Genomic DNA, 18,722 nt, shown 5'->3' with positions numbered 1-18,722 from the left:
TTCGCTCGCGCAACAGACCGCTGCCTGGCGACCCGAGTGGCTCGGAAGGTCACGTCGTGACCGCGCGGAAGGCATAGCTGACGGCAGCCAGTACTCGGAGGGAGAGGTTGGGGGGGGGGGGGGTGCTTTTCGGAAGATGTGGGTGACCGACCCGCGTCGTGATCGCGGTCTCGGACGCTGCCTGCGCCGCATCGATGCAGTAATACTGCGTCCCCTTCCCCGCCTCGCGGCGAGCTCATATAGCGCGCGCGCGTCTTGGACGCATCTGCGCCCTGCCTCAGCTCGGTCGTTACGCTTTCGCTGGTGCGCCATTATCCGCTCTCGAATTTATCCGCGTGCTTTTGACGCAATGCGAGCAGATGCGGCGGTGGCATTCGCGTCTGCCACTGGAGCGCCGGGGAAGGCGGGCTCAGAACATGAGGGATGAGAGACGCTCGAGAAAGAAGGGGGCGAGAGGGAGTGAGAGAGGGTGTGTCTCAATTTCTGGCGGATGCGTCCTTGCAGGGGCTATTCTCCGGGAGAACATATAAAGTCGCGAGTCTGCTTTGTTGCCTCGCCAGCACCGGCAGAAAACAGAAGGCTACCAGCGCTTGTGCTCTTAAATCAGATGGACGCTGCTTTGCACATTTTTGGTTCCTGTTCCAGATGCGGAAGGGAGTAGGGTGATGAAGATGGGGTGGGGGAGGGTGGGGAGAGCATAAACGCAGGCGCATGTTCTTTATTTTTGAGGCGTAATGAGCATCGCCCAATGGCCGCGACACTTTCATTTATTTCTCCTTCATTTTCTGGCAAACGCCTATATATAGATATGCAGCGAGCTACATGGTGGATGTACAGAGGTTGCTGTCGTCGTTTGCACATGGTGCGTAAGCTTAGGAAAGAGTGTTTGCTTATGAAAATTTTGAACCTTGATGGCTGCACCTCAATCAAAGTAGAAAACCCGTATAGTGATGAAGCCTCGTTGCTAAGCTGAGTAACATCCTTACATCGTACCTCCTAAAATTGTCGGCTTTGTGAGAATGTTTTGTGTATATTCTTTGAAGAAGAAGCAATGAAAAAACTTCGCCTGTGTGGCAGCGTTCATACCGCTTAACCTTTACAGTCATTTGATAGCTCCAGCGCATCAGTGAGTTGCGGCTGCATTCCACAATTTCTGATTGTTCTCGAAACGGGTCCGTACGTGAAAGCAGAGACAGGCAACAAAGCTAAAACAAGGAGAGAACGTCGCAAAGCGAACAACTTAGAATGTACGTAATGCTGACGGACGATGTTCACTGGTGCGTTTCAAGCCATTAGCGCATTGTTCGGTACGTGGTTTCATTCACTGCCGGACGCACGCTGATGGCGAACATCACCGACCCCGCGCGTGCACTGTTCTTAGCTAGTAAGTGAGCGCTCACGCGCCCGCAATCCCAGAAATTGTGTCAGAGTGTGCTGCCGTAATGGTGCACTGCTCCGGAATCACCCCCTCCCGTTTCCACCGCTCACATTCCCGCTCGTTTCATTTTTTTTTCTCCCCGCTATAGAGAACTTTGTGGTCGTTTCGTTCAGCGAGAAGGAACTGCCGGAAACTGGACTAGCTGCACCATTTGAAATGACAAGGTCTCGCTTTCTTTGCTGCATATATAAATTAAAAAAGAGGAATGCGACGAGCTTTAGGCTTCAGGAGATTTTGCGTCAGCCGTAGAACCGCCATTCTAAAAAAAAATAGATACACAAACAAGGACAATAAATAGGAGATAGAGAGAGTGCAACAGGGGCGGGGGGGGGGGGGGTGAAGAGACACTAAACGGGCTGTATCATGAAGGTTGCTTGTGGTGTGCCACCGTCAAGCACGCGGTTGACGAATCTTAAGGTGGGCGGTGCTTTCGTGATCCTATCGAGGGGAATGAAGGTATGGCGTGTCAAAAGACAGCTTTAAAGGGACCCTAAACAACTCTTTATTCATGTCGACTATTTCAGAAATAATTTCCCGCAGAAAAGTACTTCAATGCGTTCGGCAGAAGCGGAGTAATTGGCAATCGAACATCGTATACGCGGTGCTTCCGCTCCTTAATGAATGGCACTGGGAAGGCTAAGGTGGAGCGGGGTGTGCCCTCAATGCTCCGCCTACTGAACGTCATCGTGGTACGCACTTCACATTTGATTTTGGATGTTCACGCAGGCGCACTAGTTCCGATCTTGGCGGCCACGGCCGTACTTGAGCAGACGATAATCGTCGGCCTTCCGAAGTGCGCCATTATTATAGAAATGCGAAAGCAGATTTTGGCCTAAATTATAAAGTTGATTAAAGTGCCTGAATAAATAAATATATATAGTAACAGCATGAAGGTGCACACTGATCCAAGCACTTTTCTTGTTTGGAGTCAGCTATTGGCCAATAGCAGTCGCGTATGGGAATTCTGGTATATTACGAAATAAAGCGTCTAGAAAGCTGTGAGGAGCAGGCTTCTGCTGACGAGAGAGCGTTAGAGAGAAAAAAGAAAGAACACCGCCCAAGCATTTCGTACAGATGGTTAACCAGCGAAGCTGAAACGTGCGGCCCCGGTGTTTATCGCTGAGTTAATCCGGACAGCTCACTAAACAGAGGCTTGGTAGGTTGCCGGATCCTCGGTACGCAGTTGCTGCTTACGCTCGGCTGCACGAGCCTGTTCTTGTGCCCTGGGCCGCAGCATCGGCAAGGCGTAGGCGAGCTCGTTCCCGCTTCTGCTCGCGGCTTTGCTGATCGAAAGCTGCCTACTCCTAAGGAGTACGTATGACGCGTGGCCTATCCATTTCGGAGTCGGAGAAAAACTGCTGCGTGCGTTCTCGGCCGTGATGGAGAGCAACGATGTCAGTATTGGTGCAGATGATCCAACATAACCTATTTATCACAAGGCCTTTTCACTCCGATTCCTCCCTTCACATTACCTGGCCCGACTGCCATAGAATCTAACGTGGATGCTCCCGAGTAGGCAACAGTGATATCGAAGTCACCGCTTTCTTCACTCCAGCCTTGTAAATGGTAATTTCGGGCCACGTGGCGTGACGTCATGGATCGGAGCAAACAGGCCTTGTGCTATCTAGGCAGTGTTGGCCAATCGCGAGCCTCTCGTTCTCTCCTCTTTTTTTTTTCGAGAATGCGCATTGGGTTGCGCCTGAGGAGCTCTTGGCGTAGAGGCGAACTACAGACTGACGGACGCACAAATCGGCTATCCGCATACTTCGCTGTAGAAAGGTGGCTTCGCGCTCCACTTGCGAGCTCCGTGCACCACGCATGACTGCGAAATTTGGCCGTGGTGGTCACAGCAGCGTACGTTATCCGCGGACTGCGTTTTTTCACCAAGCTCGAGGGGTAGTTCAGGGCCCCTTTAAAGAAGATGGCCGTTTGGAATAGGTGTGCCACTTTGATCGCGTGTTCTTTTTCCAAAGTAAAATTGAAAAGATACATGGGTTGTTCCGAAAAACAGTGATTTGAGTTGGCGAGAGAGGTCGAATAAATGTCTTCTATCAGTACTTCTAGTGCTGTATTTATCCAGAACCGCATTTATATGGCGTGTCATGGTTTCCTCAAAGATTAAAAATTCAAAACGTGAGCCAATGTTGCAGGTATTTTGGATGAATATAAGGATTTTCGGGAACACGTAGGCGCTCTTGCGAGTATTGGGCGGAGAAACTTTTGTGATACATGGCTAACAGGTTGTGGAAACACCCTGTAGGAAGGAATTACATCGAGTTCAAATCTAGGATTAACAAGAATAGAGAAGGCTGTGTGACGTAGCTTGGACAAAATGACAGTTTTCTTAAACACGTCCTACTTTCCAGCGTTTCTACTTAAAATTATTACGTACACTCAATCAAATGGCAATTATTTGATCAGTTGATAGCTTGTGGAAGAAATGTGCCCAGAACTGGGGCATTCCATGAACTTCGCGAGGAAGCCACACAGTTTATACACATTGCCCTACGGCAGATGTACCACGACACTTGTAATGTTGGTATCTCTACACACAATTTGTTCCAAATCCTGGGTGATGTTTTCCTGCAACTCCTCAACTGCCCAAGCCCAGCAAGACTTTTAATATTACTAGCGTTCTTCGTAAATGGGCAGAAACGCAATATGGAGGCGCTTTGAGCTACGGCAGTGCCATAACTCTTAGGTGCCGGATGCAAGTAATTGTGACCCGTGATTCTGTATAAAGCTAAGATGTTTCTATGCGCAAGGTGTTTGCTTTCGTAAGAAGTCCTGTATCAGATTGAGCCTTGCATCGCAAAAAGAAAAAAAAAATACGTTCGCTGCTCTTGAAACGTGTCCTTAACATCCGTATAGCTGTTAGGACAGATTTCACTGCAAGCGAAGTCGACAACTAGTTTAAGAGCCCCCTTAATATAATATGCCTGTCGTATGGGCTGCGGAATGGTTGCAGCAACACGTGTAGATTTTTTAAATGCCCATCCAGAAACCTTATGGGTGGTAATACTTCAATTGCGGGACGATGTTATTATGGGGTGTTATGAATAGACATGAATGCCAAATATGTGAAAGCAAGGGTGTCAACGCAAAAAAAAGAACCTTCAGAAGCCCGAAAGTGTTTTCTTTGCACTGGCGCTACCATTTGGACGCCAAATAATAATAAAAAAATGAAGGTGACCATTCTCTCTATAATAAACCTATTGGCGCGAAATCAACAAAAATAGTGTTTTCAAAGAATACTCCAGGTCTCTAAACTGATTTAGTGTTTATTTTTACTGCATTTTAAAAGTTAGCTCACATTAGAAGACGGGGTAACAATGCAACGAACTAGCACGGAGACAAGAGAGAAACCACGGAGCACTTGTGTGGTGCCTTCTCTTGTCTTTTTTATATTTTGAGCTGTTACCCAGTCTTCTAATATGAACCAACTAGCCTGATGCGACATTCGTTAGCCAAGATCATTGACTAATTTAGTAACCCGTTAGATTTCATGCGGGTTGCCTTGAAGTGTGGACTCTGCTTTGTTTGCTTGTTGTGTTAGTGTCAAAAAGCTGAAACTGAAGCGGTTAGGACGAAGAAGAACTTTATTGAAAGGTACGACGAGTTATTCAGCGAGGAACAAATAAATATTTATTTGGACCAATATGCAGTGTCACGAAGAGTACGTATCAAATTTCCTCGAAGCGAGCTAGCTTTTAAAACGCGCACTGAGTTTACCTGTCTCAATTTACGCTACACACTCGAGCCCAGTTTCTTATAATAATCGCGAGAAACTTCACCATCGTTGTCTATGCTGACGCCTCTACAGGCGACCGCCGGCTCAATTTTACTGTCAGCTGTTTTTACTTATGTTGCTGTATACCAGGCGCATCTGCGAAGACTTGAAGCAACTTGAAAATAACGTAAAATATGCTTGAGGAAGATAACACTATTGTAGTTCCTCACCTGGAAGAGGTGGACATTGCTTGCTCGAGAAACTGAAATGTGTAATCGAATAATTAATAAAAAAACAACAGTTGCTTTATTAGTACTTATAAAATTTCCTCGAGTGGGCCAGGCATCATGACTTGAGCTCAAATATCGTGCGCAAATTAGTTCAATTTCCCGGTACTATTCTTGCCTGCTTTACGGTGCCCTCTTACTCTAGAACACATCAGAAGTACGCGCCGTTCGAATCGGCGTATACTAACCTAAATCGATGCTATAGTGTGAGCGCGGATTTGTTGACCACTCTATCATGAGATGGCGCCACCACTCTGTTCAATAAATCAGAAGCGTGCGTTGTTTGTAGCGATTCCAGTTAAGGTGGGCGCCTTATTTCGCGGTTACACTGAGAGATGGCGCCACCATTCTATTCCCGAAAATTGCTGTTTTTCAGATTTGATTTATTCTGGACGACACAAGGTAGTAGTGATCCAAAACGTTGTAATAATCTACATTCACAACGAAATGCAACACCCGCCATGCAGCTAGCCGATTATTAAAGAGACCTGAGCATGGAAGCACAGTCTTGTGCTTTCTATATGCTGGTCATATAAATCAGCATTACAGGTGCACGTACGAATTACTAAATCAACCGCTGACTAGGATTAAAAATTGCTACGCATGTCGATTGCAAAAGAAACGGTGCCAGACCCATCAGCCATTGCAGCTGTGGGTGACATGTTCAGCAGGCACTATAAGCAGCTGCCTTCGATGGAAATCAGTAAACACAAGAAATACAGGTAGAGAGAGAGAGGGAGAATCAACTTTTGTGCTGAGCCCTTAGTGACGGTTGGTGCACGCTGGCACCAGATGGGGTGGAACCCTCTTCTCAGGTCCCATATGCGTCCAGCAGTTCCTGGCCCCTAGCCGCCAGCGCGAGCTGGGTCGGTAGGTCGGGGCTGGACAACAAGGTCTCCCATCGCTCGGGGGGGTTGGGGCTGGGGAGGGGGGGTAGGGATGGGGGGGGGGGGTTCTTGAGCTTAGTGCACTCTGAAAGGATGTGTGCTAGAGTGCCTTTTGACCGTCTGCAAAAAGGGCATGAAGTGTCATACTCTGTTGGAAACATCTTGTGCAAGAGCACGGGATGCGCTACCGACTCCGCTTGCGTGCGTCGCACGATTGTTTGCTGCATTCGGCTGAGTTGCGGATGCGGACGGGGAAGCCTACATGTGACTTGTCACGGGGTGCGGTAGCTCTGGGTCGTCCTCGGCCCGAATTGACAGTTCTCGGGCATAGTGGTCGGGCATAGTGTGAGGGCCACGGCCGCTTCTTCTGCTTCGGCTGTATTCGTCGTCCGTATCGACGCGCCTGTGACCAGTTTATCGATGGTGGTGACGACCGCCGTTGCTCTGGTTCCGTGCTTGCGAAGCGAGGCGTCCGCGTAGAGGACCTCGGGGTCCTCTTCCAGCTGTCGAGCCAGTGCCTTGGCCCGCGCAGAGCGTTTCTCGTTGTTCCTCCCCGGCTGCATGTTCCGGGGGAGGGGCTTGGTCTTAATAATGTCTTTCCCCGTTGTGGGGAGCGGCTCCGTTGTCGGTTGCTGTTCAATTTGCCATTCTATCTTGCGTAGGACGGCCGACCATGCTCTGTCCTGCTCAGCCTTACTCTCTGGTGGGATAGGTGTGCTTCCACCAGCCCTTCCACCGTGTTGTGGGCACCCATTTCCAGCAGCTTCTGCGTTGACGAGTAGACTGGGATGCCCATGGCGAGTTTGACTGCTTTTCTTATCGTCGTGTTCAGCGTCTCGCGGTTCACCTTCGCAAGCTGGAGGTACGGGGTGGAGTACGTTACGCGTGACACGACGAATGCCTGCACCAGGCGCAGTGCGTCTTCTTCTTTGATTCCTCTGTTCCGGTGGGTGATTCTCCGGATCATGCTCAGGACTTGCTCGGATGTGGTCTTGATTTTGTTGACGGCTGCGTGCGCCTTGCCGTCGCTGCGCAACAGCAGGCCCAGTATCCGGATCTGCTGCGTTGGTTTGATCTCTGTGCCGTCGATGGTGACGATTATGTTCGGCGGCGGCTCTTTCTTTGGTCTTCCGGGCTGTACCATGAGCAGCTCCGATTTCTGTGGAGCGCAGCTCAGGCCACAGGTCCTGGCATACTCGTGGACGGTCGTTGCCGGTCTCTGCAGGGCTTCCTCCGCCCAGGCATCGGAACCCGCGCGGTTCGTCCACACCGTTATATCGTCGGCATAGAACGCGTGGTCCACGCCCTCGATCTGATATATTAAAGATTTCCTAACAAATAGAACAGCAACTATCCGGATAGGAAATGAACGGTCAGAGCGTGTGGAGCTCGGAGACAAGGGTACCTCACAGGGGTCTGTCCTGTCGACTCTGCTTTTCAACCTAGCACTCCTGCCTCAGCCCGAACTACAGGCAGACGATCCAGCGTTTGTATTTCTTTTTACAGCATACTTACATTTGTGGAATTGCATATGATAGTTTAAATAAGTTTCACTAATCTGTGGCAAATCGTGAAGACGTGCTTTAAATTCCGCGCATTGGCATTATCGACAATTTGTTTTTTTCTTAGACAAGTTTACTGCTCACGGGCCGCGAGCCTCCCAAGGTTTCGTACAAAGCGACCGTGTACTTTGTTACGGAGGCCCTTGCGGCACAAAGCGCGCAGTTGCACCGTTAGGGTGAAATTATCCTATATATATATGGAAAAAAATAAGGGTTACATTTACGCTGCCTCATTTCGTCGCTAAGGCGGCCGTCTGAGATATCTGTTCGCCTACTTCTCACTTGGAAGAATTCCTTGCTAGGCTAGCTCCTTAGTGAAACACTGCTTAGTGGAGGATAGACGCGAAGACTCGCCTTGTCATCCGTCCCTTTGTAATATGTGTGTTTTCGAGCATTTGGACAATTCGGCGACGTTTCTTGCTCTAAGCTCGCCTTGCCTGTTGATGGGATAGCATAAATAATTCCTCATAAAGCATAAATCATTTCCGACAAAGCGGAGTGGAGGGCCCTCATAGGGCGGCGACCAGTGTACACTCTTAAAATTTTCACGCCCTTATGGGTGTTATCGGGGTGTTGCGGTTTTTTCGCTCTTGTATACACGCTCCAAACGCCCTTTTCCAAATGGTGTTCCACATGCAAACACTCTTGAAACACACCAGTTCTTCTAATTTACGCCCTAATTTTACGGGTGTAAATTAACAAGGCGTACGATTAACGCTGGCAGGTTATGCAGTTATATTATACTGGTGTGCCAAGCAGTGGGACATCCTGTGTCCTTAGTGCAGCATGCTCTGTTGTAACGCTGTGCTGCCTGATGGCCGTGTACTGTCACTGCAGAGGAAGATAACGATAAGCATGGGGAGCGTGCCTTGCTGCAATGGCGAAATCTTAATTTTTTCCCTGAAAGGGTCTCACATTAAATATAGTACTAAATTCTCAACCAGGAGGGCGATGTGGCCACACCTCTCACGTTCTGGCTCATATATTGAACAAGATAGTCACACAGCTAAGGTTAGGCAGCACTTACGATACCTAGGCGGTCCATTAACAACACCGCTGTAGTGAAAGCTAAAATACTTGCAGGGACCAGCCGTGGCTGCTTAGTGGCTATGGCGTTGGGCGATAAAGCACGAGGTCGCGAGATCGAATCCCGGCCACAGCGGCCACATTTCGATGCGGGCGAAATGTGAAAACACCCGTGTACTTAGAATTAGGTACACGTTAAAGAACCCCAGGTGTTTCAAAGTTCCGCAGTCCCCCACTACGGCGCGCCTCATAATCAGAAAGTGGTTTTGGCATTTAAGACCACATAATTAAATTTTTCATTTTTGCTTGTAGGGATAACATCTTTTTGGAAAGGTGGTTACACCAATATTGAAAGGTTATGCCCATATAAGAAGGTGTCATTTGTTTTACACCCATGTCTTAAAGGGTGCTTTTTATTAACCACCAATAGGCAAGGTTTCAGCATGTTAACACTTTCTCCTTTGTGGGTATTAGCACCATTTGCTTAGGGTGTAGGAATACAAGCATAAAGGGTGTCGCCCATGAGACAGGATAATTACACCCTTAAAGGTGTTAAAATTTTTAGAATGTAGCGTGCGCAGGCTAACACACACGCAAACAACACAAACACGTCAGATATATATATATATATATATATATATATATATATATATATATATATATATATATATATATATATATATATATATATAGGCCAGTGAAGTGGTGAATCACAAGCTTCGCCAGTGAAACCGGTGAACTAACAGAAGCACGTAGGAAAAATGACAACGATCTTACGGGCGTTTCGGCCGGGCACCGGCCTTCAATCCTCCCACATCAACTGATTAATCGCAATGAAATCATTAATTGAAAAATTCGAGAGTTAGAATTGCCTCCCGTACAAGCACCCCCAGCACCTGTCGAATGGGCGCCGTACTACAGTGTAGCTGACGAGAGAGGGACGAGTTCCTCTTAAAAAATTGAGGAGGGGCCAGCTTCCTCCCACCACCGCCCCTCTGACCTCACGTACTGATTTCCGATAATAAAGAAGGGACGGGGGGAGGGGCAGACATGTTCGTTGAAAAAGAAATAAAGTAGAACATTGCAGGGCTCTCCTGAGCAGGTGTAACATATTGTCAAGCTCCCCTGACGGGATATGTGTATAAACAATTAGTGGAGGGGCGGGGCGGGGAGGGGCAACTGCAAGGGTGAAATTTGCATATATCGGTACCATTTTAGCATTCTGGGTTTAGTGTTACTGAAGGTGGCGGCGTGCGAACGTGGACACAACGAGGAGAGAAAAGGATAAAACAAGCGCCGACAATCCACTGTTTATTCGTATGTGTTTTTCTTTCTTGGTTCACTCTTTTTCGCTCCACTGTCAAAGAGTTAGTATCCTAACTCTGGAGAAAAAGCTGGGCAAAAAAAGCGGCAACCACAAAGGCGTTACCATGTTGCTACCTCTCAATACCATAACGCTAAAGATATTCACAACATGATGTAAAATCAAGCGTTTACACGTAGCACGTATGCACGTGCGCACAATGTTAAAGTTCACTCCGCATGTTTTTTTTTGTTGAATAGATAAGATGGCTACGTATAAAATCTTGATGTATCATTTGCGGCGTGTGAAAGGCTGCGTTTCCAGGCGCCTGAATTTATTGGCCCCACTAAACTGAGGGAGACTCGCGATCGCATTGATTGCGCGCCTCATCTGAATCGAATCTCGTCGAACGCGAATGTGGCGAAGCCCTTGCGGTTACCGATTCCACTGCACGGGGGCTATGGGGAGCTTTTCCTATGGAGTTGGTTATATTAACTATATGGCCACGGTAGTTTATGTTCTTTTTAGAAACCTCGATCAACACAATTTTCGTAGTGGGCTGCACGTTTTTGACTCAGAAGCGGCGGCTAGGTCGGCATGCTTCCGCTGTCAGGCTGGAGACATCTTGATAATACTCGTCAATAAATCTTGTCGATACAATTTGTGCTGCTGCCGCAGGAAAAAAACGAAAGAAAAAGGAAGAGAACGTGTACTGAACGCATCCATGCATCGAGAAAGAGATTGAGAAACATGCCTTGATGTTGCCTGAGGTGACTGTAGGTTTCTATGTTTGTTGTAAAATAGTGCCACTTGTCTTTTTTTTTTGCTAAAGGGACAGTGAGCTGCATTGAGGTGGACGCGTAGCTTCTTGCTTCCTTGCTTGCGTCGCACGCGACATAGCGGTGCCGACGTGAACTGCCATTTCCGGTACAAGGGATCATTGCCGAAACGACGCCAAGCGCCGCCTACTGCGGACACGGTCAAATGCAAGCGCGCCATCTTGCAAGCGGGGAGCTTGCACGAAGCATCTCGCGTAGACGGACCAAGACCGGCAGCCTTTACTACAACGAACACGCTCGGAAGGCATGTACGACATGGGTTTGGGTGCCTCCCAGTCCGGAACTGGTAATGGCTTCTAAAGTTTTTTTTCTTCTTCTCATGATCTTTATGAAAGTGTAAGCGGAGAAAAAATATGTACATATGGAAGAAAGATCAGAGCATTGCCGTAACGGCAGCTTGCAAACCTAAACGCTGACGACGTTGAGCGTTTAGTGTCTTCAAGGAGGGTCGTCCGGTTCCTCTTTTCTTCCATGACATTCACTTTCCTTTTTTTTTTCTTTTTCGTTAGCGTCGGGGGAGAGAAGTGTTATTTTCTTTACTCATCCCACTCTGTGCCGGGCAGTTTCCAAGTCTGCGGTAATGTTTAGTAGCCCGTCGAGGTTTTCTGGGGGTTTCGGCGTTTTTCGAGCAGGCCGCTGTGGCTGGTGCGGTGGCGACGAAGGCGTGTTTATCCGGCTAAGGCGTACACCGCAAATTATCGGTTGTCGACAGACCGGCTCCCGGGTCGGCAGAACTAATCTCTTTTTGAGTGCTCCGTTTATTTCGCATTTGTGTTTTGCCTCCGGCGAGTGCCTTCTACATAACGTGTCCGCGGGGATGCCTTCGCAAACAAAAGTGTGAATGTGTCGGCGTGTGCGTGCGTTTGCGTACGATGAATTTAATCTCGACTTTCAACCTGCTGGTATGTTTAATTGGGAGCAACTTCACCGCAACTGTCCATGATCATGCCTCTATGGTCGAATTTCGGCTGAATTTTACGCCTGACTGGCTTTACATACGTGGCTACACATTTCCACTGGACTCTAGACCCTTTCCAAAATGAAGATCCTTGGACCATGGCCGTACGCGTCGATGGCACCGAGAGCCGCGAAAGCATTGTTGTGGTACCTCAAGTCGACAGGTCTTGGCAACCGTGTGCAGACTCGGTGCGAACCTTCAAAAGTGCGCGAAACTTCGCTCTCTCTCTTTTCATCCCTATACCCCTTCGCCAAGTGCTGGGTAGGAAAGCGGACGCGCGTCTTGTTAACCTCCCTGCCTTTCCTCTCTTCTATGTCTCTCTGCCTGTCTCAGCACAATCAACAATGCACCCTCGTTTTATGTAAGACAACTTTTTAGAAACTTGAGCACCCCTAAGCCATTCGACAATTTTCGTCCTGTTAAAGAAGAACGAATGCACTAACTTGAACAAACAGGAAGCTTCCTTATTAGTAGCTGAAAATTTGCGCTAGCTGCTTTCTATAACAGGGATGCCCTGCCCTGAACAGCTATGAGTTTTTTTGAACGATCTCGTGTTACACACAACGCTTTTATATGCGGTGTACTAATGCTGCAAAACGTGTAAAGGTTAATTGAGATAATAGTGACAAACTGGGCCTCTCCAGTTTAATATACACATATATTCTTCTAATCGAACTACACCGGCAGCTTCTTATATTACGCTGGACTGGGTTTGTGCGTTTAGTGGAAGTGCAGTCGTTTAGCTACTGGTTTGTTACTAGAACAACTACATCAAATTAAATTGAGTGGTTTAACGCTCGGAAAGTGCACATTGATTTTGACCTCCTACGAATTCTTTAACGTACACCAAATCTAAGTACCTGAGCCTTCTTGTGTCTTGCCCTGTGTAAGTGCAGCAAGCGGGGGCCGGGAACCGAGGCTGCGACCATGTGCTAAACTATAAAACACCATAGTCACGGAGCTATCACATATGCTAGGTGAATAGCTAACGTATGCGGCTCGTTAAAATGTACTTTTTTGTTGAGGTGCTTTTTTTTTCTGTTTGCGCGGCAAAGGGGCTGCTACGTTGAACGATTCTTCGCAGCAGTGATGGTCATCGCACGACTCGGTTTACACTCGTAACGGAACTTCCATTGGGGTGCGTAATTTCGTGTCACCGTAACAATGCTAGAGCTCCTGTGGGATTTAGGTTTGTCTAGCGAAGGTTGTCCGCTGCTTTCCTGTAGGGACCTGTGCGTGCGTACATGGCGTTTCTCATACAGGAAAGCGCCGGTCACATGGCATTTCACCTAGAAAAAGAATAGGCGCTGTGGTGGCGTAGAAGTCACAGGTAATGTGTTGGTGTTGGCCGCGAGCCTGGAGCTTGTGCTCGCCTGGTTCTCTGGACTACTCGATGCTCTCCACTTGCCAATTAACCTCCGCGTAAGTAAACGGCCTCACGGTGCCTAAGGGAACGATGGCGGTTATTGTTGTGGGACAAAAGACTCTAAATAGAGTAAAGGTTTTAGAGTGAGGGTGACACCTCTCGGTGTGAAACTAAGAATCGTGATGCCTCGAAAATTAACGACGACAAATTCGGAAAGGAAAAAAAAAAGGTGCGAGGCAAAATCATCTTTCAGAACTCGGCTGCAGTTACGTTTCTGAACCGCAAGGAGGTACCGATACAGCCATCGACTATGGGACCTCCTTATGTATATTATTGTTCTTTACAACCTGCAATCAATTATGAATAAATCCATTTCAATTAAAAGAACTATGGTCGCGGTAACAAGCTTGCATTTGAAGCGCGCAAATTCTATTAGCATGCATACCCCATGGGTACAAGTCCCCCATTAAAGCAATAACCTCTCGAAAGTATCTACGTATGTGCCGCTGGCTGAACCGCAGCATTGTCAGATACTTTCTATTAGTATACGCTTAGCTAACACGCGAATTAGAACGTGCTGTGCCGGAACAAGTCTGCTTTAGGGAGGGAAAAGAAAGCCCGTGTTGCATTATTGAAGCGTGTTTTAAATGATCGGCGTGGGACGCTGAGAGTAGCGAGATAGCGTTTACAACCATAAGCACTTTGGTCCCGGATGTACAAGTACCCTCGAAATTGCTTTTTACCTTCCTGATGTTTTCATTTATCTCGCATTTAGCTCTGCATAAGAAGCGCGCGAACGTTGCACAGAGTAAGCTAACCGACTGTCTTCTTACGCAAAACGCCGTTCTCTCGCCTTTAGCCAACCGCCGTTAGCGTGATAAATAACCCCACTCGACTCGTGCCAGTATCATTATCGCCTCCTCTAGCAGCGTGCTACCGGATCTGGCGCGCAAATTTCATCCCGTTCTTGCCTTCTGCCCATCCGCGTAATCGGAAATGCAAGCAGCGTGCCGAAGCGCGCTGTATACGTCATTTGTATTACGCGTCATCTTCGCGATATAAAAGGCTGTAATTCTTTACTTTAATTTTAATCCGGCTATCGAAAGAAGATATAGCCAAATTCCCCTGTACATGTGGCGGAACTGAAGCACATGTGGCGCTTTGAATCTGTGCTACCAGGGTTACGCATTCGGCCAACCAGGCTACGAGGGGGCCGTATAATTAATCACAAGTATGATAGGATCAATCATTCGCTCCCTTGTGCACAGTGAAGTCAGGTCCTTCCTTCCCCCGCAAGGTTTGGCGATTCGTCTAGAACAATGATTTTGCAATTGTTGCGCCAAGGAAGTTTGCATAGAAGGCGGCACTTGAACAGCGTCCGGGCAGGCGTTGTGCAGATTGTCGTACAATCGCAGAACAGATTTGTTTTTTTGTCCATGGTGCTCAAGGGACAAAGGCCATCTTACAGTAGTGTAAGAAGACTTTGGCCGCCTCCATCTGATTTGAACAAACAGCCTCTGACAAGAAAGATTAAAACCGAAGATTGAAGGGATAACTTTGACTGTTCATGAGGCGTGGTTTCACTTTGACTGGAGTTTTTCTTAGTTTATTCCGGTAGCAATTATATGGACACTCTCAGCGAATTTTCCTCGTCCTCATCGACGCCGCGGTGAGGTTCCGTATGTATTTAGGCATATGTATGTTATATGACATGCATACTGTATGGGCGCGGGTTATAGTGCCACAACATTCTATGGCTAAAGTTGCTAATGCGTGGTCTTAAATCCTTGACAATACTATTTCTCAGAAATTTGAGAATGGCAGCCCGCAATCAAATGTCATAACACAAAACACCGACAGTGCATACGTTTTAACTGAAATATTTTCAGAATTGAACATTGCGAAGCAATAACCGAGCTCAAAACTATAAAAATGAGGCAATTTTATTGGCGTGACTGTGCACTACCTCCGAGATCGGCTCAGGAAAGACGTTTGGAACATACCCGATACGGAAAAGTGGTGGTAAAGTCGCCAAGAAAGTCGGTGGATTTGATGAATAAACATAAATGAAATTCTCAGATGGCATGATTCAAACAGAGGACCCTTAGCGCAACTCGTTTATACTTAGTCAATTTACGTTTAGTTCAAGTCGTTCTGCCGCTGCAGCTACCAGCTACTTCGTGTAATATCCGAACATGTTGATATCGCATTCGTTGCTTCGTCGATCCTTATGGCGAAACTGTGATACTAATTTATTTATTTCTTCTTTAATCATGCAATACTGCAGGCTCTAGAAAAGCTCCAAGCGGGATGGGCAACGTTATATGAATATAGAAAAGAAAACAATCCAAGTTAAGAAGAACCAGCAAGTAACATTATAACTATTGAACTTTACGTCGGTACAGACTTCTAGCACGGCCTCCTCTTCTTGCACGGCCTCCGTGGTGTAGGAGACGCGTCCGCGCATGGCAACAGCAGGATGATTGCTAATGGATTGTCTTGGCTTGAATACGTTTGGCACGAGCCACCAGACGGCGCCCTGTTTTATAACGCCTTCTTTACGATTGCGTTTCCGTACGGTAAACTAAAGAATTGAAAGGACGCGACCCGTAACGTCCCTCAAAGGTGCTTACGTTTAACGTATGCAAGGCGACAAACGCCATTCTAAAACTGTCTACTATCGTATTGCTACCGAGTCCGTATAGGAGGACACACCCATACAACGTTCCTGAATAAATATTTCTTTTGTCATCGTCACCAACACTACCATACTGTACAGAAGCGCCAGAACTGCACTAGAGGCCTCGGAGTCGCTTGCCAAGCTGTGTTGTACCCGATTCTTTTCTACTCCGACATTAGCCTCCTCCCTATTTTGTTTATTTATGTGGTTAGCTATCTATTGCATTTAGTACGCCTTCTTTTGTCGCGCCCTCCACCGATGAGAAGCAGTAGCAATGACGAGCAGCAGCGAATAAAACAACAAAACGAAACAAACTCGGACACCCTTAGCTTGCAAACGCTAGAAGAGCGGCAGCATCCCCGTGGAGGCCGCACCTTCAACTAAGGGCCACGGTTCTTCGCACTGGGCGTACCGTTTCGGTTGCATCTCTTTGACTGCTACACTTTGCTTTAACTGGATGCATAATACGTTGGGTGCGGCTCGCTCTTGGTAGCTCTCTGGCGGGTGTGGCCGCCAGACGGCAACTTGCGCACACATACACGCACAAACACACATCCCTCTGTATGTGGCGGGTGTGCCCTGCTGAAATGCGCACGCAAGGAGCTACGTGGGCTTCCGCAAGTTCCTAATATCTCGACGTGCCCACCTTTTATAGACCACTAATGTGTGTTTAAGCTGCCGCTGACATGAAGGTGCTCTGGATTAGAGGAGTGTAAGGTTGGTCGCCTCCACTTGCGATGGGTGTGGTCAGCTGGTAAAGCCACGCAAGCTACCGGTATTTAGCCGTAGCCGCTGGTGGCGTCTCTGGAACGGTCGCTTTGACGTCGCACTCTCGCTGCGCCTGTGGCAGCGTTGAAATGTGCCGCTGTGCGGCCTTCGGGGTTTCGTGATGTGGTTGAAATGGAGTGTGCGGGGAGCACCGCGCCTCAATGCTTGCTTTAATTATGAAAATCAAGATTGCGTTCTCACTTTCGAAACAAAGGCAGCCGCATATACGGCAATCAAGAACTTCACTAGAAAAGCGTGGAGATTAATTCGCAAAGCTTTTTTTTTTTTGTAAGTGAGCTTTGGCATAGCAAAGCCGCCTTCACTAATAATATTCGAGGGTTATGGTTGGGTACAACTTTCTCTTACGAAAAAATCTAGCGTGAGAACTTTTTTGTGAAAATGGGCCTAATTTATTAAGTGAGAAGTTTTCAGTGATGTCATGAATTATGACGTAAACGCGGTATTGAAAATGGTAGCTGCGCATCATTTCTGGCATTATTCCAAGTGCACAGGAGGTGACTGCCTCATCAATTATTCTTAAAATGATGATTCCTAGTGCACGTTTTTGTGCTAGTTTGTTAATGTTGCATAAAAACAAGTGCAAATGCCAATGGGCACGCCTAATATAGCCGTGGTGCACGCTCATCAGCAGCAGCACTGTAATTCTGAGAACAATGTCGCATGTTCGACTCCATTCGGCGACAGCCCAATTCTGATGTGTGGAAACATAAAAAAAAAACGTTCGTGTGATAAGATTTAAGGGCTTGGTAACCATGCAATGCTGAAACAATTGCACATGGACGGAAATTACAAGACCTTGTCCACCTTTATTTCTGGCCACATATATATATATATATATATATATATATATATATATATATATAATGCCGCGACTATTTGGTCACATTCAAGTTGCGCGCCCTTCTATTGGACCCTGTGCACGCCGTACCGTGTTGTTGTTCAGCAACAGGCAGCGATCTTTGTTGCACGGGCAGCCGGTTGCACCCGGCTCGCATGTTCCACGCGCACGAGGTGTCACGCGAGAACGAAGAGGTAGACGGTTCGAGCCCAGTTGGAGAACGCGACTGCCGCCGATTTCTTCACGACCGCAGTGACTTTTACTTGTGGGCACAAGTTCGCCTTTAATAAATATCGTTGTTTTATTAACATCGTATATATATATATATATATATATATATATATATATATATATATATATATATATATATATATATATATATTATATATATATATATATATATATATATATATATATATATATATATATATATATATATATATATATATATATATATATACACTGTACATTGCACAGAGTCAGGATACCTCGATTAGAAACGGTAATGAACAGGATTCAGAAACTCCTCCTATAAGTAGCGATGAGGTCAGAAGGGCCTTTCAAAACCTGAAACGAGAAAGAGCGGCAGGAGACGATGGCATAAGAGTCAATTTAATCAAAGATGGAGGAGACATAATGCTTGGAAAACTGGCGGCTCTTTATGTGAAGTGTCTATCGACTGCAAGGGTCCGAGAAAATTGGAAAAATGCAAACATTATACTAATTCACAAGAAGGAAGACGTTAAAGAACTGAAAAATTATAGGCCCAATTAGCTTACTCCCAGTATTATATGAAATATTCACGAAAACAATCTTCAATAGAATTAGGGCAACACTGGACTTTAGTCAACCAAGGGAATAGGTTGGATTCAGGAAGGGATACTCTACGATGGATCACATCCATGTCTTCAATCAGGTTATCGAGAAATCCGGAGAGTACAATAAGCCTTTCTATATGGCTTTAATAGATTACGAAAAGGCATTTGATTCAGTAGAGTGGGGTATAAGATTAATATGCA

This window comes from Dermacentor albipictus, chromosome 7 (assembly GCF_038994185.2).
Source record: "Dermacentor albipictus isolate Rhodes 1998 colony chromosome 7, USDA_Dalb.pri_finalv2, whole genome shotgun sequence".
Lineage (NCBI taxonomy): Eukaryota > Metazoa > Arthropoda > Arachnida > Ixodida > Ixodidae > Dermacentor > Dermacentor albipictus.
Note: the sequence above shows the minus strand (reverse complement) of the source record.